At 40.8% G+C, this 26,565-nt stretch overlaps 1 protein-coding gene across 4 annotated transcripts in view; it reads right to left on the bottom strand.

Annotated features, from left to right (window-relative positions):
• Positions 1–21,013, bottom strand: part of syt1a (synaptotagmin Ia) — a 219,839-nt gene extending 198,826 nt beyond the window's left edge. Inside the window, exon 1 of one of the 4 annotated variants that reach the window (XM_080291847.1) lies at positions 20,874–21,013. The gene's annotated coding sequence lies outside the window, so the exon portion shown is untranslated. The remainder of the gene's footprint in view (positions 1–20,873) is intronic. The other 3 variants (XM_026146690.2, XM_026146694.2, XM_080291846.1) reach the window with 3 other exon arrangements.
• Between the last annotated feature and the right edge of the window lie 5,552 nt (positions 21,014–26,565).

Genomic DNA, 26,565 nt, shown 5'->3' on the forward strand with positions numbered 1-26,565 from the left:
AGCTACACCAGCCAGTGGGAGATATCACAATCTTTTATATGAAATCTGCAAGTTAAAGTCTAAGGATGGATGATGGATGGAAACTATTATTTTTCATGTTTTTTCTTATCACCTTTTAAAAGACCACTGTTTTCAAGTAGTAAGTTATGTGCTTTGGCCAAGTCATGCTCTGTCTAAGACACTAGAGAGTTAAGGCCTTCTATGAGGATAATACAGGAATGATCCATTATTAAGTTTTGAATCCACAGGGACTTCTTTGCAACAATTCTCTTCCTTAGCTTGTTATTCATGTGCGATTACCTTTCAGCTATTTCTGGCACAGTGTAAATACGCAGATCTTCTCCCCTCAATATGCTTCTGTTTCCAGCAACGTATACTCTAACCTGCTTGAAGTCGCCATCTCTTTACATATGAGAGGCTCTTTTTTTTAAGGTGACCTTGAACATGTGCAGCGTGGGTTGAGTGCTTCCCTTCATGAACATGAAAGGACTGAATGTAAGAGATTAATGATATCTTATTGTATTTATTTTGGGATTATTATCACATCATGACTCTAAACTCCCAAGAATCTCGCACACTCACTCCAGGTTAGCAAACTGGCTCCAGACTCAACTTTCCACTCAAAGACGATATTCAAAAGGGAGAAATTTCATTTCACCAAAGCAAAATGTACCTGCTGTGATAGCATTTTGTGCCGAGCAGCTACCTTAAAATAACTTCTGATTCAAGGGACAAGTGACACTACCAGGGAGAGGAGAATGCTGTTAAATTCATGTTGAGACAGTAGCCTTTGCTGCTCATCTTTCTGTGGCACACCACACTCCAGCCAAGTATGCACCATCCAAATAAACAACAGCACGTCAGCTCTCTGCAGCCCATCAGTCTCTGTTCATCCCCGAGAGTCCCGTGAGCAGATAAAAAGCTAATCAAACCCTCCACCATGTAATTTATCACTGGCTGTTCATAAACACTCCATCTTCCATTCCTTCCCTTTGTCCCTTTTGGCAGCACCTCCATTTCTCTGACAAGTGAGGCCTAATGGTGGTGACAGGCCAACAAATCAAGTTTATCTCTAAAAAGTTATTGGCCCCATTAAGATATTGAAATCCATATAGTATTTTAATGTCAAAAGATGTTGGATTTGCAGTTCTTGACTGCCACATGTAGTAAAATTTATAATCAATTAAATAATAACAATTCCCATTCCTTGTGTTTTCACTATTTTCAACTGAACGCCATCGTTAGGCCCATTTTCAGAGAGCTGCTGTCTCTAAATGAGGAGGAGCTGCACAGAGACACGATAAAAATCACTCACTCCCTCGTGAGCTGCTGTCCCACTTCAGTGAGTCTGTCAACAATCTGCCAAATTTGTCTTTTTCTAATACCTGCTATACATCTTTGCGCACAATCCCTCCACCTTCCCGGGAGAAGGTGGAGGATTAAAAAAGCCTATAATAAATTCAACTTTGAAATGAAGTTTACATCAGGAGATCTAAAGCATTTGTGATAACTAAAAGGTCGAATAAAGGTTGATTATAAGTCAGTATATGGATGTCCAGATGTAATGATGAATGCCTCAATCTGTTTTATGATTCCTTTATATTGTTTTGACCATCCAAGAAAAGAACTTGAAAGTTATTTTGAAAGATCAGTTGGTGCTAACCAGTCCCCGCAAATTAATCCAAGAAATTAAAGACCTTTTCAAAGCTCTGTATCACACAAAAATCAATTATTATTATTTTTAAGTTATTAGCTCAAGTTATTTAGAGGTATTTTAACCTATGTATGAACTATGTATGAAAAACCAAACGTGTACTGCTGATTTCATCTAACCAAGAGCAAACCCCCTGCTGATGGTTATATTCCTGTTTATCAACTAACTGATTAAACTATTAATTATGGCAGAGATGTTTGAGAAACCCAACCCCATCTAAAGGTGTTAAATACTACCACTCTTTCACATGTCTTCTAATTTTTCAAAAACTGTCCTTTGATGCACTCACCGTGGCAATATTGTACACCTAGCACTACTGGTCCCGTTTTCAGGAGCTTTGAACGCCATGTTGGTAGACGGGAGAGTTCACAGAGTAAATCAGAAGTCCGTCAAGCTAGAAGACCGCCATAGAAATTCTGTTTGAAAACTGTGCTTTGAACCTTTAGTTTCTTTGTTTTCACTTGCCTTTTGCTTGACAATATTAACCCTGCATGTTGGCAAATGATGCCTACCCAGTTAGGTTAAATGTGATTGTAAGAAGGAACCAAAGGCCTGTCTTAGTATTTTTAGCAGCTTTGACTAAATGACAGTGTTTCATGTCCTGTCAATGAGAATGGGTTGGTTTTAAGTTAGATGATATCTATAAAACCTTTTTTTATTATGGAATTGCGACAGAATTCAGAAATGCCCTTAAGTAACATTTGCTAAGCCAAAGTTTGCTAAACCCCTGCTGTTCTGTCAGATGCTACTAGTTTCTACAAACTAATCTGGACCCATATACCTTGGATCCATGCACTCAATTCATCCTTAGACTGCTCTTGTTCTCGTATGTACCAGGTGAACTGTACAATCTCACTGTCTGGATGCATGCAACACATAAAGCCTTGCTAATACTGAGAAATATGTTAGAGGCAAGAATTCCAAAGAACAAGGCGCAACACTATTTTTACATTTTGATGAAAAAGAAATCATTACTATTGATGTAAGTGCAGTGCATGCTGAGGATAAAAGGGTCCAGTCCATTATTGCAGTTGCCTTTATTGAAGGTTGCCACTACAAGAGTGGCGAGAGCCCATTACTGCAACTGAATGAATTACGAATATGCTACGCATTCAAATTGATAGGGCAAAAGGTGGCTGATGCCAGTGAGTCACTCTGATTTTGTATTTACGCCTAATGAATATTTGCGGAACCATGGCTGCTAACCCATGAGTAGACTCAATAAAGGGGGGGAGGAAAATCATTTTATGGCGAATTAAAGGAAGACGGGACACTTTATGTTTTGGCCATAGCAGAGTGCTTGCCTGATGCGATGGCATTTCACGGTGTGTTGTCTTTGCTCAATTTTCAAATCCTCCGACGCCCTCCAAAAGAACTCATCACTGCAGCGGAAGCTTTTGATCTTTTGTCAGGACCATCTCTTGGATTTTCAAACTTTTATCTGCAGGCCTGTTATAGAAATACAATTACTTTATGGAACAAAGAGGTTTTTAACTAAGCAGCGCTTTCTTTGGTCTCTACACTGTATTCTGTGGTGGAAATTTCATTAATTTTCAAACAGCAGTGTCATTTCATTGAAAGGTGTAATTCGTCCTTTGTGGTTAGATCAAGTCACACTAATCTACATATACTGGCTGCCTAAATCCCCTCTGTGAGCACAACCTGCTTATTTGTGGCAAACATGGGGGGCCTCATATCCACAGACTACCATCCAGATGCTAGTCCTGCAAAATTTAGGAGACCTTTTGACATTCATTCATGAATGAAAGCTGAAGATATCTACTTGTGGTGGAACAGTCCAATATGTTTATTGTTTTTGCTTCATCGGCTTCCTTCACTCTGCTGAGATCTTCAATAAGTGAAAAAGGCAGTGAACAGATAGTGACAGGGTTGTCTTTCTCTGGGGGGATACACTTCAAACACATGCCATGAAATTCTGCCAGTGTCTGTCCGTCTGTGTGTGACAACATGGAAATTTTGACATTTCTGAGCCCTCAGAATTCAGCATTAAGCTACGGGGCCTTTGAGACACATCCTCTATGAAGGGGAATTGATCTTTATATTTGCCACCTCTTCAAAGAATTAGAAGAACATTATAAAGATATTTTTAACAAAATATGACTATATTTTAAAAATGCCAGCTGTAGAATATCCACAGCCACAACTGGTATATTAGTTAGATTTGGATTTATAGGATTTATACTGCTGAGGTTGCTTTAGGTCTAAGGCTTGTTTTAGAGGCTAGTTCTTCGTGTGGATATCAAAAATACTAAGCAAAGGCATAAAAAGTGAATAAATGAAGCAAGTAAAAGATAGAAGGCAAGATACACAAGCTGTGCATGAAATTTGTCAAAAAGCATGTCCTCATGTTCCTCTAGCATAGATAGTGTAGGCAGATTTTTAGGATAATTACTCATTTTCTCCAGAAAAATCAACCGTTTTAAATCACAGGATTGAGGCTTTCTGGTTTAATGCCACTGATAACAGTTTGCTACAGAAACTAATGAAATTAAAAGTCTGGTTTACTGAATTTATTTCTAAGAGTATGGAGGAAAAAAAAATCCTAGTTTCAGGTACTCTGGTGTCCATTTTTGTAAGATTTCTGTGAGAAAGGTTTGGGTGGTCTGTAATAACGTTAGCTGAATTTTTAAATAACCTTACCTTATGCATATGTATATGAATCATTTTTCGTTTTACAATGGGCAACGCACTGTAGCATCAATCATCCACTTGTCCTTCTTTATTCCTCTGCTGCTGCTATGAGGAGAAATGGTTCTAGAGGTCTCAAAGTCAAAGTCAATAAGAACTACAATTCAACATATATGATGCAGAGATAATTATTAAAGAGTTGGGACTTATTTGTAGCTTGTTCAAAGCTATAATTAGCGAGCAAGTCATACCAGCTCTGGGTGATGAGGCTGCATCAGCTTTGGAATATCAACCTTAGTAGCTGTATTATTCTTATCCCTTTTGTTTCCCCACACACTGCAGGCATTACATTGTATTTTATTACAATAAACCACAAAGTGGGCTTCAATTTCAGATATATCTCACGATGTCCCTCATCTCACAGACCAAGCTGTGTGACTTTTGAATAAACTTTGCATTACACACACAGACCCCAAAACACTCATCAATTTCAAATCATTCTGTTCCGCCATTTAAACAACGCCATGTCTTTGATCTTGGTGCAATTTCCCCCTGGTCTAAAACTTTCTGGTCCTTTCATCTGAGCAGAGCCTGAACGAGGAACGCTGTCTGGAAACAGGTGTTCTGGCTGTTTGATGTTAGCCTGCGGTGGTCCAGCAGGTTTGGAAACATGAAGCAATCATGACCCCATTCTGGAGACCCACAACACAGTCGCCGTCCCCTCCCACCTCCTTTCTGATGAAGCAGCCAGGTGCCAAAAATACACACAGCTGTGCTGAATAAAACATCTGACACACTGACTCCCTGACTGATGGTGGGACAGAAGGAGCTACCCTGGGGACGGAAAGGTCTGGGACTTACCGCACCTACGCACTCAACTCGTTACACAAGTTAACAAGCAAGTTTCTGTGAAGTTGGCTGTTGAGACAAGGAAAAGGCTTAACTGCTACTCCAGGTGAGGGTGGGAGCTGTCCTGTAGGATGTGGTACTGAATCTGGCTGATTCTGCAGGAGAATCAGATATTTATAACACAGCAATGCACACTAGATGAGCAGGAAAGTGTCTTGTTTGCCTAGGGCCAGAAATATGACACAGGCACCTAAACATATAAAGTACAATTCTTTAACAGGTAATATTAAAGAATGAGTTTAAGCACAGGTTTGTTGAAAAAAGTTCTTGGAAGCATCTAAATTTCCCCCCGATGTTCAGTGGATTTCAGTTTTTGGATGGTCCACTTGAGGACAATCAGACACTTGTCCTGAAGGCATCCAGGTAATTGCGCTATAGATTAGGTCATCGCTGTACTGAAGATCACCCGACAGCCCCAGCTTTAGGTCCACTCTACAGATAAGAGTCTTTAAGGGTTTTTTTTTTGGCATACTCTAAGCGAGCTGAGACCTATTTAACATAAAAATCATACAAGAATTAATCTGGTCATTCAGTGTGAATTCAGGCATCTGAGTAATTCCAAGGAAAAAGCAAAGTCTGGTGATATGATAGCAGATACTCCTGTAGAGTAACCAGGCTGTGGCCGTGATGGACATTGCCTTCTTACATTACTTTTTCAGCATTGTGCAGATACCCGACTAGAATTCATAATTCTCTCAGATTTCTATTCAGAATTCCTTTGTTTCCCATGTCTACTCATATAACGTCCGCGGTGTAGAACTCGACATTTGCCCCTTACACTAGTGTGGCTTCCATCCAGTCACTATCATAAAAGTGTGCTGAGTGCTTCTGAAGTGGTCGTTCTTCTGGAAAAGTCTATTTCTGTAGAAAATTTTGTTACTGTAACAACAACTCAGACAATCACTGCAGTCACAGAAGACAGCTCCACACTCCCTTCAATTCAAAATGACTCAAAATGTGTTAATGGGAGAACTTGAAGTGTAAGGTTATTTTTCAACCATGCCCCAATACAAACCTTTGCACAGTTTTAATGTGAAGGCCTGCAATTTCACTTCATTGCTTGCAGTTCATCTTGACACGCACAGATGTGCACCTTTCTTTACTATGTCTAACCAATTCAATTTGCCACAGGTGGCCTCCAATCAAGCTCTGGATACATCTCGTTGATAATTAAAGCAGACAGGATGCACCTGAGCACAATCTGGAGACTCAAGGCAAAGGGTGTGAGAGACTGTAGCAAGTGATTTCTTTAGAGATTTCTAAAACTTCTAAAGCATTTTATCATCACCTTCCTCTTTCACTCACAGATGATAAATGAATGCTGGGAGGCGGGAGCTCAATCATGTAATTTTGAAGCATGGCTCTATATCGCCGATAGCATCATCCCACCATGTCATTAACGAGCAGCAAACCACATACTTGTGACACGCACTTCCTCTTAGTGACAGATACAATTTCTGGACTTGCGGAGGTCAGCCTCGTAGGAGGTGAGAAACCGGCGTGTTTCCTAAAAGGCTCAAACGGAACAACAAACAACTACACACAGATGCCCTAAGCATCCAGATATTTTTATCAACAGTCAAGCAGCCATTTTGATCCACATGCTGGCACAGCACCAAAGACCAAGAGTGTTTAGCTACGTATCGACTGAACATTTAAAAGACTAGTTTACTGGCTGTATCAGATTACGAGAGCCGCTGCCCCTTTAAGCCTCTGAACAGCAACAAATCCTTTTTTTTTTAAAAATACCATCACAAGAGAAGTGTGAAGGATTTGAAACAAGCGTTGGAAAAGCATTATCGGGATTCAAATCTCATGCGTAATCAGGCAGAACCAGAGTTGATCCAACTTCTTTAGTTTCTGTCATTAAAGAAAGTCTTCGGTGCTCGTTAGGCATGGCATCAAACTCGCAAACTATTAAATGAAGGGGAAATGATTGTTGATTAAAGCAGGTCAGTGCAGAGAACAGTTCAGCCTCTGTGGAAGAATTTTAAAATGATGTTAAATGAATAAACGCATGCTTTGGGGGAAGATGATCCAAAAAAACTCTTTGTGTACGCCTCTAGAGAAAGGATTACACAGAGAGAGAGACTGATGGGCAGAGGAAGAGGTAACACGGAGACGATAGGAAGATAGGAGGTGAACAGAGGGTAAACAGTGAGGCAGTCAGTGTGTAGTGACCCTAAAGCTTGAGATGGAGTCGTGAGTCACAGACTGTTTACCGTACACAAAGAGAGACAATGAGACAACACAGTGGGACAGCATTATTTACTGGCACACTTGGGAGACGGAGTCCATCAGAAGCTGCTGATTTCCAGTAAGGAGGACAGAAAAAAGAGGATATCTAAAGAGGGACATATTTTTCTGGGAGTACAGCAAACAGCTTTGATCACAGTGCACTGCTGAGAGGACACGATGGTGTGCAGGCAATTAAGCCAATCAGTAACTTAACAGCCAGCTTGACAGGATGCAATTCTTGGATTTTAAGCTTCCTCAAATGTGATCGGTGCCATTTCCAATTAATTTTTAACTGCTTGACTAGCCAGGAGTGATTTGCTAATCAAAGTGCAGTATCTTGATTTAGCTTTTTTTTTTTTTTATTAGAACACAATTTGTGTTAGCGAAATTGAAATCCAAGCGCACCAGTGTGGAACTGAGTCCAATTAAGAGATATTATGAGGTCTTTAGAGATAAATGCACCAACTGCAGTGCAGGTTTTACTTGTGAGATAGTTAATCAATGCTTAAACTTTCAGTAATAGGACAGTGAGGGAGGTCAGGGTTCATGAGCATGTTTCAGAATTTTCTCACTTGTTGTTTATCTGGTTCTTGGGCATTTACAGATGAACAGATGAAAACATTGTTGTGAGACTGTTACGCAACACTGACTTGGCGCTCGGTGGTCACTCAACATCATGTCTGATTCTCCAGAGGGACGGCCAGACTTCAGGTTACAGCAGTATCTAGTGGCTGTGATGCCTCATTGCACTTGTTACTCCCAAATCTGAATAGCAAACAGTCGGTTGATCACAATGGCCTTAGCAGCTCCAGCTTACTCAGGCAGTAGTGTTTATGGTTCCATGAAACTAAGTTTTCTATTGATTGAAAGCGAGCACACATGGAAACAACAGGCACACTGCCTGTGCAGGAAAATATGCCCATTCTTGTCTGGTGCTCAAGCCCCACAGGGGCTCTTAGAAGGGCTGGTCAGGCAGAGGAGGAGCATGGGCTCTGGTGTTATTGATTGAAGCTTCTCATAATCTGTGAACAGGTCCAGAGTTTCTGCAGCGCTGAGCTCGGCAAGGATGTCAGTGATGCTCCGAGTCTGACATTGAATTTGCCCTTCCTGCTGCCACCGAGTGGGTTTGGCACCTTTTCAGAGAAACCATTACATTACTAAAACAGCTCATAATGGTTCAAAAAATAATCATTTGTGCAAGTATTCCAAAAGTAAAAATGGCCTGTATTTATATAGCGCTTTTTACTAGTCCCTAAGGACCCCAAAGCGCTTTACATATCCAGTCATCCACCCATTCACGCACACATTCACACAGTAGTAACGTATGTCTTAAAAATAGTCCACAGTATTGACCAGCGTGGCTGAAAACAGCACTACAAGTAAAAACACTTGATCTTTCTACAGATAGAAATGGAGCTAAATTGTTGTTGTTTTTTTACAAATTCCACATTAATTTTCAAGCTTTTCCTTTTCCAATTCAGTCTTTTTGCTACTCAGTGCTTGTATGTTATCCGATCTTCTCAAAGAAAGTCAGCATGCTGAGCTTGTTAAAAGACCATTGCGCTATTTTTTTCTTTCAGCCAAAATTCTTACGACTATCCTGCAAATGATGCCTTTTCTCTAATGGTGTTTTTGATTTTCTTGGGTTACAGCAGGCGTCTCTTTAATCTTTTGCATTCCTACTGGCATCAAGTATACAGTCCAGTCCATAACACCGTGTCCACACAGAGCGGGCAGCGTGTTTGCAGAGCCTCAGTTGCTCCAGCACTCCATCTGTGTCTACACAGGATGTGTTCAGACACAGTATTACACTGTAGGTCGCCCACACTGTAAAAGCGCATAGAGTTTAGCACACAGTCACTATTATGCACGAATCGCTCAAAAACAGTAGACATGCCAAACCCATAAGAACCCCATGACAGATGAGCTGGTATGCTTTGGGTCATAAGTTTTCCTTTTTTTCAGTCTTCTCTAAAGATGATGTCCAATATTGAATATATAGAAGAAAATGTAAACATAATTATAGGAAATATCCCCTAGGCCTGTTGTACGTACTTGATTTACGTTTTTCAGTCTGGATATTCTTGCCTTATTTTCAGCTTTATCACTTGAATGCTCACCTCTTTAACCATCATATCAACTGACAACACCATGTCAGTCTGAAAGCCATCTCACAATTCTCTCAAGTCTGAGCCACATGTCAGCTGAACCATCACTGAAAAAAAATCCTTAACTTTCTCTGATTCAACGCAATGAAGGTGAAACAAATGACAGTTTTGCTGTTTAATGCAAATGATTAATTAGCATGTTTTCAATAATATGATTTAAAACCTCAATACATCTATTATTTTATTTCTACTGATCTATTTTTGTAATTAAGCAACATTTAGGCTGAAAATATTAAGCTGGGGCACATGTCCATGATCTATCCCACATCCGCCTTGAGAAAAATACCTCCACTGATTGGGCTTCTAACTGGAATACTTGTTGTTAATGGTGGCAGTCTTGCACAGTTTGTTTTGCAATGCACAATGCATGCATAATCCACATTTGGAAGTGGCTGCCTCTTCATTAACAACGTTTAAGAAATGAATGTGAGGAAATCCATCATTATCGCAACTCGCAATCACCAAACCCTACAGCGGGTGCAAACTCATAATCTCAGGCAATTTGCATATGCAATTAGCGTAAGCTTCAAGGAAAGGATGTGATTGACAGCACGGCAATGTTTTGCCTAGTTGATCTGATTGAACCCAATTTCAAGAGTAACCATGGTCCCCTGTTTTGCACCGTTGTGTCTCCCTGGCCATTTTAAGATACTACAGCAGATGAAAGGTTGCAGTGGAGTTTGAAAGCATTACAACTTGGACCTTTTTGTAACAACGGTGTCCAAGAGACAGAGTACATTCACTATTTTACCTTAAGTTGTGCTTCAGTTGTATGCCTGTTTTTAGGACAGCTTTGAAGGTTTAATGCACTGCTAAAAAACAAAATAAAATCCTTCTGCCAGCTTGATAGAATTTTAAGTGGAGGCGTAGACAGACAGAAAGAGGAAGCCTTCTGTTTTCCCTCTCCCTTTTTTACCACCCTCCTCAACATTATTAATCTAGCTCTAGGGTCAAAACCAGTGGCAAGAATATAACTGAAAGGTAAAGGTTTGCGCTGAATCTCTCACTATGCATATGGAACATGATGGGACAGCCATGTTTCATTATAAATTCAAGGCCAATCTGTTCCTAGGGAGGGAAAGCAGGATGTCAAGGTAATGAGTTAATTTAGGAGATAAGGAACAGCAAATGTAATCTCTGAAATATCACCAGCAGCAAAATAGCTCCTTGGGCCTCAAGTCCATCGTATCAAACAGAGGTTACTAATTATCATGATAGTCTTTGCTCAAGGTACTCTACGGAACTGTAAATAAGGATAATCAGCCTAACAGTATATGGTGAAGTTACCCTGAGGACTCACTGTGAAGATCCCATTTAACACTGATCTGAATAATGGAGTAGGTTTTCTTTCAAAGTAGCATCTCACAATGGCTTGTCACCATGCTCTCCGCTCCCCAGATGCTGTTTTCATTAAATGCAATCACTGAAGACTTCACTTTTATTTAGTTTCTAACAGCAACAGACCTGTAGCTGTTAGGACATCTATGCTCTAAACCTCTACATGAACAAACAGGTGAGGTTAACATATGCGACTAAGGAATTAGGGCAAACAACGACAAAAGCAGCTTTTAGGCTGATTCCTATCAATTGTTGTGTTGTAATACATTGGGTTATGAACAATACAGAAAGCTAAATGTTACCAATTAGTCTTTAACGTCCTAATCTAACAAACTGCAAGAGAAAGCATAAAGGTAGGTATTTGATCCCCAAGAAAAGCAAGACAGTTAAATGTTTCTTGTAGTTGGTCACCAGGTTTTGCACGTTTCTCCTGAGGCCCATTTTGGCCCATTCCTCTATGGAAATTCTTTAAATCCTTCAAGTTTCTTAGTTGCTGCTTGGCAACTTGATGCCAAGTCCTGTCCTGTACTGTACCGCCCCAAAGCACAATGTGTCCACCTCCATGCTTGACTGTGGGGATGGTGTTCTTTGGGTCATACTCAGCATTTCTCTTCCTCCAAACACCGCGGGTCAAATTGTCAAAGGTTGAGTTTGGTTTCATCTGACCACAGAACTTTCTCCTAAGCCTTCTTTGAATCCTTTAGATGTTCACTAGCAAACACAAGACACACATGTACATGTGCAGGGGGCCCTTGTGGGTGCTGCGAGCTCAATTTGCCCCCTTTCTTATTATCATTCGCGTCGCATTAGGCAAGATCTTAATTGGAGCTCAATACCAAGGGTGACTGGCTTGAAAATTAAAAACTGTCATCAGACACCCAGGATACAAGCGACGCTGTAAGCATAAAAACAGCCTTATGTCTCTCAATGATATGCAAATCTATTTATAACTTTTATGTATGTGTTTTTTTCTGGATTATTGGTTGATATTTTGTGTCTCTCTACAAAAATGAACCCTAAAAATTTTAGACTGTTCATTTATTTGTAAGTAAGCAAACTTACAAACTGAATGAAAACACACTGAGCAACAACGTATAATATACTACAACAAAAGTGCACATGTTGAATGCTTTGCTGGTTAAATATTCATGAATTCTCAAGTAGGCAGCCCATTAAATTAGCAAAATAAACAACCAGCAATGGACTCTGCCAATCACTGATAGCTGATATATTAACCCAATCAGCCATCCCTATTTTTAAATGCCTCCATTTAAGCAGCAAAGTACGGGAGTCAAACAGCTTAAGAGAGAATACAATCTTTTCAGCTACTATCACAGACCCCAGACTACCCAGTACAACAACATTATATCAGATTTAACTAGATGCCTAGTTATTATCCCCAAGTGGGCCGGACTGGCCCCATGGTGCTGTGTTAATGAGTGTTTTTTCGTCTGACTGGGTGGACATGTTTGGAAGAAAGGCCTTCGTCTCGCCCCGAGACACTTGGCTCCGACAGTGAACTCTGCACAGAACGGACCTATAGGCCTCTACAGTGCCTCATCCTTCATGGGATCTCCAAACATGCTAGACTGCTCCATTTTTCAAGGATGAGGGGATTGGTAGCTGGTAGGGTAAACAAGGGGGGGGTTTGAAATTGAAACCATTTACTGTTATATCTCTCAATCTTTTGCACTAGTCTTTTGCTGGTGGTGTTATTATTTTGCCAGCTGACTCTAGCTGTGCCTGTTTGTGGCAAACTCAAGCAAAACCATTCCTGTAGTTGAGGGTTAAATTGTATGCGATATGATTTTTGAAGAGTTGCTAAAAAGGGGGCCACTTCACCCTGGAGCAGGGGCAGCGGTGCAGACGAGAGCAGCTTATGACGATAAGACGGATCGCAGAACAATGTACGACTCTCGCACATGTCAGCTACAGTACGGTGCTAATCGAAGAGGAAGAGCACGGGGGAGGCGGCTGGCATGACAATCTACAGCAGGCAGGAGACTTGGTTGCCATGGTGACAAACAAGGATGTTTGCATCAGAGGCAAATCTCAGCAGTCAGCAGCGGAGGGCACACATACCATTCGACTAACAGTAATGGAGAATCATCGGGGCCAGGGATGAGAAAAGGTGGGGTGAAAGGGAGGACTGCCTTTTCCTTATCACTTGGTGTTCCCTCGCAATTTCTTTTCCACAGCAGGTCTGATCCACACACACATGCACATCCACACTGCAGGAGGGGGGTCCCTCTCTAACGGAGAACCAGGGAGTCACCGGTTCAACAGCTAATGACATCCACTGCATTGCTGTGTTAGAGAGACGAATGAAATCATCTTCACAGCTGGGTCACTTGACAAAATTAAGGCTGTAATGTTGATTATGTGCCTGTGCATTTATTCGGTTTAATCCATCCACGGTGAATTTAATGAGCATGCAATGACCTTGATTGGTAGCAAAACAATACAGCAATGTGACTCACTCCAGCGGGCTGCTCTGGAGTGCAAATATACACTCAGCTCACAGAGCGATGGAAGAGGTAATAAGTTGAATATGAGTGACAACTACGCATACTTCCCAACAGATGTTGAAATTATTGTGACACATTTTAAACCCACCAAGGTCATTTGTGTCACAGGCAAGGCGGTGCGGGGTGACACTGATTTTAATTGCTTGCTTGCTTTATCCCATCACGCCACTGTGTTTTACACACACTGTTGGGTGTCGTATTGCTTTATGACTAATGCATCCTCCAAGGGCGCCCAGAAGCAGCGAGTTAACTGTAGCAGAGGCAGGAGGCAACTTACTGGGATATAATTTGATCTGCTTCCCCTCGTCTATCTGACATATTCCGAGGACACCGACAGAGGCTGGAGAATTGCGAGCTTGTACAAGCTGTAAAAACACAATTAACCTTTTCTGCCTTATACAAGACTCAGTTTGTGTTGATGCCTGATTTGTAAATGTGTCATTTTGCTCAAATTGATGCATTTGCCTTTGTAATACTCAGTTCACGTTACTTAATTTCCCTCCCTGAAAAAAGCAGCTGTTTTACTGCTGTAAACTCATGAATGGAAGATGGACTGAAGAATGGACACTGGTAATTTGAATTCTAGGCTCGTCTCTCCGTTGATGGGTAACTCTTGATAGAGAGTGGCTAAATCATCCCAAGAGATAACTGGAACAGCTCAGCTGGTTTGGTTATTGCTGACATAAACCTTGAGGTGGGGTAGCACTTCCTTCTTTAGGGTTTGGTGTGAATGTGCATGTAAGCACAGGACAGATTGGTTTTTAAAAGAATGCCTTATTACATTTATGCAACATTCAACATGTGCTCCAGGGCCTCTTTTTATGCCGCGTGCCCTTCAGTAATAATTCAAATATGCTTTCACCGGGCACAGGGGATGTTTCGTCTACTATGTACAGGGGCTCAGGAGGACTGACATGGAGCACACAGGGCAAGGCTCGTGTCCCTCAGCAGTCCCACACACCCACATGGTATTAATCTCTAATAACTTCCCCACACAGCGCCTTCGGGCAGTGGCAGAAATGCTACGGGAAGATGATGCGTTTCACCAGCGCTAAGTATGAATCAGGATATTAAAAAGTTGTAGGAGGGCAAAAGCAATTTCCTCCTAAAGGGGATTTTAAAATTACAGCGCTGAGACTGGAGGTAAGTCCTACCACCAAATCATTCTCTTTTTCTTGCCCCTCCCCTCCATCACCATCGCCACACATGTGCACCAAAGATAACGTCTGTCAATGAATAGCTTTCTAACAGACAGTCATGACAAAGCCATGAAATACAGCCTTCATAAATGCACGGTTGTTAATTCAAGGGCACGACTGGCTGTGATGTACATGAGCAGTCCCGGCATTATGGGCAGTGACGTCACCATGCCCCATCGGATGAGTTACTGACATAAAGTCATGAATTTTGCTAATGATTGAGATAAAAGTCAGTAACACACAAGCTCAAGCTAATGATTTGGCTAACAGCATCTTTAGCAATAGAAGTGACTTTTTACACTCCATGGTAGAATTTTAGATTCTAGTAGATTTCTACGTTTGGGTTTCTGTCTAAGCTCGCTTTGCATTTTTGGATGTTTGCTTATTTTCAGAAGGTAACGCCATTGTGTTGTGGTTAATACTTTCCCTTAAAATCTGAAAACGACACACAAATCTCCGGAAAGGTTACATCTGGTGTAAATGTGTTACACCTGCCAAATGTGGTGACCACTTGTGAATCAGAGAGCAACCCAAAGAAGCTTTACTCTTGCTTATTTTTCAGGTGCTCTGTTAGCCACGATGACTGCTTGCTTATTCCATATGTTTTAATTTGCTAATTTTCCAGAGCCTCCTGGTTGTGATTTAATTCTAATTAATAGCTATAATATTAAAATCCCTTTAGTCGCCTCAGTGTATCCCCCTTTACCCAGTTCCCTGCCCTTGTTCTTATGTGTAAAACGTGTTGTCTTCTTTGTAACATTTGTCAGATCTTCTATTGTTTCTCCCAATGTTCACCTTGCTAGTTTGTGAAACTTTGCTCCAGCTTTTTTGATATCTGGTTCAGAACTTGATTTTTTAGAGACTGGCATTTATCCTGATGTTTCTTAAGTGGATGGACATGCAAGTCAAACCATATACTGACTTACAGCTGAAAAGTGGTCTTTCATGAACTTATGCAGCTGTAGTTTTAAAACATGAGCTCAGTGAAATATTGCAAAAAGAAATTTTAAGTGTCCTTGAATTTGTTATATTATCTTCAAGGGTAATGTAACGGCTTTTTGAGACTATATATGGAACTGCTTCTTGCGGTACCATCTTTAATGTCAATTAAATAGGCTTCCTATAGTGTATCTCAGTTTATAACCTTTGTTTTATAGCAAATACAACTGTGAATATATGTGAAAGTCTCTGTTATAAAAACAGAAATGTGAAACAATGCAAATCATAGTCAAAGACCCAGTGAGCCTCGTCACACTCTGGCGCAAACAAACCTGACAGAGATCCTGTAATTTTTTTAAATTAGTTTAATTTATTGTATTTACCCAAGGTTTTCCTTGGTGAAACAAAACTGAATGAAGTCATTGTGACAGTGCATTTCAGCTTCCCCCGAAGTCATTCACTTAGTGTATTTAATTAAGCGCATTCTGCAAACTGAGGCAGCAATATCCAAAACAGACCTTTTTTTCAAACTGGCTTCATTAGACACTATTCAGGCTGTGGTGTTCATCCTTTCTGATTTACTGCAATTCAGTTCCAATTGTCTTGACTGTGTTGCAGTTGATTATTATAAATTTAAATGCCAAATACAGCTGGATAGAAGATTGGAGGCATTGCTCTAGATTACGCACAAGTGAGAAGAGCTTCACTAGCTTTCTTTTGGAAGGAAAGTAGGTATTCATTTATGGTAGGTAATTTAGCAGCTTTACACCATGTGACATACACTATCAAATCAGCAACAAGTTATAAAAAAATCTACTTTATGACAGAGAGAAGAAGATCTCTTGTGATTCTTGTTTAAGTGTGTCATTGTACCACAAAACAAAGTTCCAGTATTTAGGAAGCACCTAGCTGTGAGGGTTCACATGGACAGCAGACACATAAATTAGAGCTGGTGGCTGATGGTCATGATGACGCAGGGCTTAAAATTGTGATGGCTAAAATTGGCACAACTCAAAAGAGCCAAAAGATTCTCATATAGTACAGCTTGAAACATCATGTAGTTAAGTCTGTGTGTGCTTTTTAAGCACAATGTTGATGCTACGGATTGTAACTGGATTGTGTTTTTAAGCATACATATGAGTCTGTTTAGCTCTGTCAATAAAATGTGTATGAGTATGTGTGTGTTTGTGAGACCGTGTGTGGATTGATCCTGTAATCTGAGTCTTATCTCGGTGGGTCCACAGAGATCAAGCAGTCCTGAGTCCTCTACACTCTGTCAAACACAGAGCTTCAAATGAGGACTTAAGACCAAGCTAATTAGCCTATTAGTGTCAGGTCTTTACAGCGATGCTGATACCAGTTAGGCAAGCAAGAGAAACTATGACAATGACCTTTCGTCTCTCATTACTTTCCACACAACACAATTCAGGGTTGTATTCGAAAAACATCTTGTAAAGTGACAAACTCAGGGAGCTGATGTTGATGAACTTACAGGATAACTCAAGCGTTTAACACTTAGATGTGACGTCCTGATTTGTCTCCATCAGGTTCACTCAAACTAAAACACTGCTTTACCGCTTTGATTTAAATCCGACTTGTTTTGGCTTGAACGCCTGCAGGGAAATATTGGTGCTGAAAAATGCAGCAAAAAAGAAAACCATTGAAAAGCATTGCTTTGTCATGAACTGCTAAATGTGCAATAAATTATCATTTTAACAGACTTTTACACCAGCAGGTACCTAAAATTATCAGCAGATTGTGGTGAAATAGCAGCAAACACCTATGTATAGTGTTGCAAGGTCACAATACTTCAATCTACACACCGTTTTGTAAAGTCACTTTGTCGCTGAAGAGAAGAAAGCAGTCTAAGTCTGCCTCAGTCCATCTTGTGGGGGTGATGCTGCACTGCTCACACATTGTGGTTTTGTGGGCACTTGACCTCTAACCAGGTGGATTTAACTTCTATGCCATTTGGGATATCTGACAAACCAGGATCAAATAAATGAGCAAGCACTCCACAGTCACACAGGATAGTGGTTACAACAGATTGATGGCAGTCGCTGTAAAGTTGATCAACTGCACAGTCACACAGGTCTAGAGACTGGTCTGTGACCCCCTGGCAACCACAGGCCGCTAGAGAAAAATGTGTTTTCACTGATTGGTTGGCAAAAACATCCATGATAGCTTTGGTCACTAGCAGATTGTTGCATAGTTTGAAAAGAACATACCAATTCGTCTGCAAATTCCTATTGCTAGTGAAACTGAAAAGTAGGAAACAAAATGGACACAAAGACCTGTTGCCTTCAAAGTAAAAGTTGCACTTAAAAACATGTTGGTTGCAATGCTGTGGCACATCTTTGACTTTAACTTTGAGATAAGTCGGCACCTTCCATTCAAACTACAGACGACTGCGCCAATCTGCTATAGCAACCAAAACAAGGAAGAAGGAAGGTTTTGGTCTAGGTGTGATGGATTCAGTTCTGCTCAGTGTTTATCATCTTATTGTTGTGGCCATCCACAACAGTCCCAGTTTCTCAATTTAACTGCTCACCGCTGCTCTATACCATAAAGTCCTATCTCTTGTCTACAGCACAAAAATCAAATAACAACCAACCTGCCTGACAATCTGTTGAAGAAACAGGCTTCCATAAATTTGAAGCAGGAAGTTACCATTAATATGCATGAACTGAAAACATGGTTAATTTGCAAAGCAACAGAGAAAAAAAAATATTTTGAACAGTGATGCCACACTGTGATACTAACAGGTGGTGCTTTGCACTTTAGTTTCACGAAGAGAACAAATGCTGCAGAAAACTGTGTGTTTGTTGGGTTTTATACTGATGGCAGAAGTAGGGTGAACTTTGTTAAAATTCGTAGACTGATTTCTCTCAGGCTGAATATGCTAAGAACTGTTGAACGTCATTATCCATCATCTTAAATAAGAACCAATATACAACTGTTTTATCAGTTTTGTAGCAGGGGCACTGTAAAGGAGATGGGACTAGATTGCGATGAATAGTCAATCAATAATCAGCTCCAAAGAATGTAAAAAAAGTGCAATACATTACCAGACTTTTTTCCCCTAAGATATCTGGTATCAGTGATGGTGATGAATGTGATCAAAGGATGATTATAGGGATGTCCTTGGAGAGTGGGAACACTACTTATGAGGCATCCACCAGCATGACTCAGTCTCTGTGGTGACACTGTTACTGTTCTGTGCACATCCCAGTTCATAGGCACCCAAACCAAATGGCCACACAAGGTCAAATCCTAAGTGATATTTTCCATTTTGTGTTGTTCCAAACATAAACAAACAAATAGCTTCACCGTACTGTCCTCGTGGCTCTACTTCCTTTCCATACCACTTCTAATAACCTTATGAGTGAGAGCCACTGTCCACGTGCAAAGTAATGCTGGCAGATGCCCTTCCATCCTGACAGTTTCTGGCTTTTGAAAAGTTCACTCCAGATAACTCAGCCAAGACAAAAGGTTAGAGCTGCTTGGACATCAGGCTTGGGACTTTGGGTCTGTACTTCTCATTAATAGCCCCTTAACAAGCCTGATAAAACATGACAACGCCTCAGGCAACAGATAACTGGCCACTTGATTAGATTCTGAGTCAATATCCGCCCCTGCCCTCTCTTTCTTGCTGTATACGTGATTGGAAGCCAGACAAAGTATTTAAAGCCAAAAGGAGAAGAATTCATGACTATACCCTGGTTGTGATTCATATGGCAGCGCTTCCAAAAAGTTTTGGCTCCAGATTCTTAAAGGCCAAGGTTTTGCAAAAAAAGCTACCCTGAGCTATCAGTCCACACAGCATCCATTAGTGCATGGCTTCAGCCTGTCTGATTCAGTTAGTAATTATGAAATGGAGCATCTGCAGAAGCTCCCTGAGAGTATGTAAACATAGGCTCTGCCTTGGGGAATTAGATCAGAGGTCATTTAGATTTAGGTGAGAAAAGCAAAGAGTGCTGTTTCACTCGCGCTTTTCCCGTCACCTGGTAACAGTTTGACACACGGGAGCTACCTAGTGTATATGTCCAAACCAGTACAGCTAAACAGCAACAGCTGAGCAACCCCTCTTCTCTCTCCCTCTTCTTCCTCTCCCATGCCTCTGGCTGATTATGCCCCCTGAGATATTAGGTAATCTGGGAGCAGGCAAGAGGTGACAGGCCACTTCTTTTTTAATGACTTGTCAGCGAAGGCGCGCTAACAATCACCATGGATATGGTTGACATGTTTGCTGAGCGACAGCAGCCGTCCATTACATGTGCACTGTGCGGTAGCCAATCGGCACTCTATCAGTAAACCCGTGGGAGGTGATAAGCCTTCTTTACAGCAACGGGGGTTCCCACTAATAATGATACCAGATAAGGACAATATCGGCGAGGAACTGGAACGACATTTTCAAATTGTATCTGTTCACTAAATAGACTCTTAAGCTAAAAAGACTGCAACTTTAAACAGCTATTTATTGCCACAAGTTTATAGGATAAATTATCAGCAGGAAGTGTAGTCAGGACCAAATCGAAGTATTCGAAAAGTCAAGTTGAAGCGCTTGTCTTGTTCCATATTCAAATGGCATTACAGCTCATTTCTGAATCAATACCCTGCCTGTCTTTATTTCTGCTCAAAATAAATCTATCATGACTCAAAGATGGAGAATAGTGAAGTAAAAAAAATTAATGATAGGGCACCAGGGCTGCAGCCTGCCTATTTTATCTGATGGAGCGAGGTGAACAAACGGAGGGATTAGCTTCCATGGGATGAAAGCAGCTGCTCATCTTCCGTCTCCATTCCCCTCCCCTCCTTTCCTCTCCTCTCCATCTGCCCACACATCCACGCTGTGGTCTCCCCTCGCAACAAAAGACGTGTTCTATATGTTGCTATCACTAGCTGCACTCCACCCTGCACCTACAGCAGTTTCCGAGCAAGCACAAAAAGCCTTTCAGTGCACATGGCAACGAAAGACGCGCCAAAAACGGTGTTAATAAGAAGGCTTGGGAGTGAAGTGTACTTCCCCTGTGACACCCTTAAAACACCCACCCTTCCTGATTATGTCACCTAGAAACAGATACATCACACACATCCACCCCACTATGAGAAGACACTACAAAACAAACAAGAGACGCCCCGATTCTTTGCAACTTCTGAGGTAGCCCAAAGCAGAAACGTGCTCTCTTACCTGGCAACAACAACACACCTTCAGCTCCAAATCTGCTCACCCTGTCGAGGAGGCGCTCATCTGTAGTAGGAGTAGGAGGTCTTGAAGAAAAAGTGTGTGTGCTGTGTGTGTGTTTGTGTGAGTGTGATGCTGGAAGAGAGGAAGAGGGAGAGAGGGAAAGTGAGAGGTGGAGCCTAGCTGAGAGGAGAGAAAGAGGGCTGGATGATGACTCCGTCTGCCGTCTACATAGCCAGTCTTGTGGGAGCAGTGTGGATGGCGCTAGAATGTCTTCTGTTCAAACACAACAGGCAGATGCACTTAATTCACGGCTTGGAGAAAAAGCCTGGGGCAGAGAGCGGAGGGTGGGAGGAGGTGTGAGAAGACAGGAGAGACTCTGGGCTGTTTAAGCCAGCATCATCACACGGTGGTTCCTAGGAATCCCTCCAGTAAGAAGGACACTGCATCACTGAGTCCTTGACTGTGATTGGTTGGGTGTTGGGAAGACGTCAAGTATGGTGGGCAATGCTGCGTAACCTTAGCTGACCCTTTCAACACATATTAACATGTCTTGTCTGTGTTTTTCACCATTCGGGGCATATGTCACCTCCAAGGTCACTTAAAAAAAGAAAGAAAAGAAAAGAAAAAGACTCCCCTAGGATCTTGGGAATGTTGGGAGACTATGTGTATGCGTGTGTTTGTCAGTACACAGTAAGTCATGACCTGCCCTTGCACATGAGCAAACGCACACACAAATACACACATCCAACAAGAACTTGAAAGGAGGATGATTTCCCCAGAGGAAGGCTGAGCCTTTCAGGAGAAGAGCCACACAAACACCTGCAAGGACAATCTTTCATTAGAGTGATTGAACATGTTGTCAATCCAACCTCAAAAGCAATGAAGAGGTAAGATTAGACCGATCTTTTAACCTGACAACAAGTTACATCATGATGTATTTTTTTCTCATTGTTACAGGTAATTAAACTTTGTGTTGTTTACCAATAATAAATTTAATATATTATTAATGTGATGTATAAATTGTCTATTTTCAAAATTGTAAATGTAAACGTGCATCAGATTGTTTTTAAACTTCAAAAATAAATGCTAATCTACAACAATTATTTGGATGGCTATTATAAAGCAGGTTAGACAATGATCACTTGCAGTCGGTTTCTGTTTTCTAAGCGACTTCGATCTGCCAATTCAACAACAAAACGACAGTATGGTGGATTCAGTCTGCTATCAGTGTCCTAATGGTTGGTGATTCAATATGGGGAAAACTGGCAATTATACGCAATATTGTTGTGATAATATAGCGATTAACCGTGATAAATTTGTCAGATTCACAAATCAGTTCCATATATACTCTATATACACAGAAATTCACATTAACTATTCAGTTCAACTCAGTTGTATTTATATAGCACCAAACCACAACAACAGCTGCCTCAAGGTGCTTCATAGTGTAAGGTAAAGATAATACAGGAAAAAACAACAACAATCAAACAACCCCCTATGAGCAAGCAGTTGGCAACAGTGGGAAGGGAAAACTCCCTTTTAACATCAAGCAACCTCCAGAAGAACCAGGCTGAGTGAGAGGCAGCCATTTATTGCAACTGGAGGTCAAAGAAGGAAGACGGAACAAAGGAGATAACTTATTACCTTCTAATACTTACTTATTATAAGGGAACTGCGATTGTTTGGATGGGGTTGCCTTCCATGAGGCAAACTTTGCAATCGTCTTGCGATGGAAAAGTGGTCAACCACAGAGTGTTGCATGCTCAACCTCTTGATGACTAGATAATCACTAAACCTACTTGCAATCAGTCACGCATAGAAAAAAAAATTCACCAGCCAGCAACCAATTTCTTACTAGTCACAAAGAGGCTGCTGACCTACTTTTACTGTGACTGAACCATAATGGAACATCAGTTTCAAAATCACAATTTATTATGTGGATTATTAACAAACACATAATTACAAATTTTATGTGTACCAGTATAGTCAAAATATCATGTAAGTATGTATCTACATAATACATTTTATAAAATTCATTAAATGTGTGCAATTTTTAATAGATGGACTATTGACAAACAGAAATTTAACAGTCAATCGAAAAATAACTATTTACCTATGTTTAATTAAGTATTAATTTACCATTTTTCAATAACTGTTGTTTTTTTTAAGTGTTACCAAATTTAAATTAGAAATCTTGCAACTATTAATATTAAAATAAACAATCATTCAACACTAAGCGCTTCATAAAAGCTTCAAATTCAAAAGGGAAAATGCATGTGTCGTGACATACTAGCAAAATAAATCATGACTATGGAAAGGGGCTGATAACAACATTTTTGGCTGCCTCAGGCAGAAAATGAGGTTTTCCATCAGATGCAAGCCTTGAATAAAAGCAGTGTCCACCTGCACTCAAAGGTTAGACAGAAACTGATGCTGCAGAATGAATAGAGCTCTCTGTCTTATGGTTTCCAGTAAAAATATAAAACCAGTCCAAAGGTGGTGCTTAGGTAGAGCTATAAGTGCTCTTATGTACATAGCATATTGTAAAAACATCTCAGACGTGAATTAAGCTGTCATCAGCTGGGACCTTTGTGATATACTCTGATTGCACAGGTTCAATTTCCTGGAAATTGTTTTTATATGTGTGAGTGTTTAAGTTGTTCAGGTGGCTGCATGATTCTTCAAGTACTAAACGCAAGTTCATCTGAAGTCCTCGTACCGAAGGCGCAACGATGACTGAAACAGATTGTCAGCTCCTCACAGGGCTTTACATAGCAGGTGACCTGACCCAGATTATTCCACACCCTCGCCGGATATCAGCTTAGATAGACTACAAAGGATAAGTCAATACAGATAAAGGATGCATGGATGGATGGAAGAGAAAATGATTTTCTAAAAATAGAATTTAAAATGAGCAAGATGTCAGTCCAGCAGTGGAAAAAAACAAATTACAAAGCATGAGTTCACTTAGTTTAACTACTTAATCTGTGTATTTGAAACTGCTATGACAGTCCTGTCATATATGATCATGATCATATTAACACATAGCAAATTAACGCTAAATCTACGATTGATTTTCATCTGATGTAACTGTTCTCAAAGACATAAAATTATGCAAAAGACAAATGCAAAGCACGACCACTTTGTTAGATGACTACTTCAAGCTCATAAGAAGGTGACAGCGGCAGTGGTTATTTTATGTTTTTCTTTGACATGCTTGACAATCAAATGAATAATTTTGGATATATATCAGTCAAACAGCATTAATTCTGTGTCTGAATGTAACATGATCACAAAGTTGTTCTGTGCTCCAAAATTATGGCCAAAAGGTTGTTTGTTTCTTTAGCAGGGCACTATGATCTCACAGTGCTCACAGACTGATAATTCAATGTTATCACTCAAACATTTTATCTTGCTAAATGTTTTAGTGAAAGTTTGTCAGACTTGGTAGAGTCTTTTTTATTCCAATTTTTTTTATTTTATTTGTATCTTTATCTTTATCTATTATTACTAATACTACTAAAATTGTCTGGTGAATGATTTCTCCAGGGGAACAAATTCATGTTATGAGCAATTAAGAGCTTTTTAGTGATAGGAATATGTGGTTCTTTAGTCTTACACCCCCATTCCCACCCCAACCGGTAAAGTCTCCTGTCCTTGTATTTTCCTAGACAAGGCTCTGGCCGTGAGATGTGCTGTGATTACTGGTTTTAATGGCAGTTTGTCTTGAAATGAAGGAGCTTGTTGGTTCTGGGGGGGCTCTACTGGCACACTTACATTGTCAAGAGCAGGAACACCAGCTGCATCCTCCCTGGTCCTGTTCAGAAATAGCCTGGCCCCAGTTGTAGCCCTGGCCTTGTACCAGCCAACAGCCCCCACCAGACAGGCGGCAGGCCCCGCTCCAGCAGTGTGGCTCAGAGTCTTCCTATTCTAGAGGACAGAGGTGTCTCTGAGGCCCGGAAACAAGAGGGCAGCAAACATTTCCGACTCTTTGCTCTACAAGCAGTGTCCTCTGTCACAAAGCGTTTCATCTAATGGGCTCAGAGCAAAATCAAAGTGACAATATTAATCATGTGATGCGGAAAATAATTAGAGGGGCTATAAAGGACTGAGTTAGTCCTTTCCCCCATGTCCCAACATACAGCAGATAAGTCATTAACGCTTGGCTCAGTGAGTGTTGAAGGGGGTACAGGATGCATTTTGTAATGTGGTCATTAGGAGCTAATTACTTTACAGAAATCTGACATTTATCAACAATTACAACACAGGTGTCTCGAAACACATCCTTAGCCTTACTTTATCTTCTCTCTAACTTGTAGAAACTGTTAACACACTTCAAAAGGGGTTATTTAATTAACATTTTTAAGTGTCAGTGCTCCTCAGTAAAATACTAAAAAAAAATGTCTGGAGATACCCATGCTTATTATTAAGTGCCAAAAAACACTGAAGCAGAAAAAGTCCTGTTGTCAGTTTCTCCCAGTCCATCTTATTCCCTTATTTAAAAAATGTGACAACGCTAGTGATTGTTTTCATTCTCCCGACACGGCCGGTTGTTGATATGCAGTAGTCTTCAGAGGCATTAGTCATCCACACCTGGCTGTGTTGATCAAAACCCTGCTATGGTCAAATCAGCTCTCTATCAGTGTGTGATTCATATAGGAGAGGCTTGCCCTGCCCCGTCTGTCTGCATGCTAGCATGGCGCCCCAGGAAGCCTGGTGTTTCTCTTGTTTACAGATCGACAGCATCTCTGGGAGAAGCCGGACGACAGCCTGTGACAGACTGATGGATGAGGAGACACTCATGCGCCACTGTGTCATCCCTGCACTCTCCACCCACTCTCCACTCACACTCGCCTACCAGAGGCGAGGATAGAGGAGTGCATTTGTTAATGCATGCAGATCGAGATTAAAGTTGCACCTTTTCCACCAAACCATGCAGAGAGGGGCATGATGGGTAAATAGTGGGCGGCTGTCAGGTTGCCTGATTGTTAACAGCCACATGACAGGGATAGATCCACTGCAAATGACAATGCTTGGGAATAGAGAGGCCAGATGAAATGGGTGACAAGCAGAGGTGACAGGACACAAGGGCACCCAATGAATCTGCATAGAAATGAGAAAGCTCCTCCAGAAATTACATCTCAAAATCTCCTTCCAAAAAAAAAAAAGAAAGAAAGAAAAAAAGAAAGGTTGAGTTGCTATTCAGAGACAATAAAGCTGATTTTCAAGTGTGGCATTGCAGGTACTAGGGCTGTTCGATATAACGATATATATCGGATGACGATATAAAAACATCTATTGTTTCTTTTTACGCTATCGTTTGTTTCGTGGTGTCGCAAAATAAACTGTTTACGGCAATATTTTTTTCATCGTTTTGATGGTCACTGTAGCGGCTATATTCATTTCTTAAAGTTCTCTCTTTCCCTCATATTTAATATAACCACACTAAGGACGGACAAGCGCCTGTTTTTATGCGTTGTGGTTAGCAACAACGACGGTAACACCATTGCGTGTCCGCTTGTTTATGTTCCACATAAACCTTTCACAATAAAGTTCAAGATCCTGTTGAGACTTTTCAAAATAAACTGAATCACGTGAAAAAGTATGCAGAGTATTTATGGATGAGAAGCAAAAAAGAGCCGTCAGATGCTAAAAAATAAACCTTAGACTCAAACGTTAGAACAGGCTTTTCCCG

This window comes from Astatotilapia calliptera, chromosome 17 (genome assembly GCF_964374335.1).
Source record: "Astatotilapia calliptera chromosome 17, fAstCal68.1, whole genome shotgun sequence".
Classification (NCBI taxonomy): Eukaryota; Metazoa; Chordata; class Actinopteri; order Cichliformes; family Cichlidae; genus Astatotilapia; species Astatotilapia calliptera.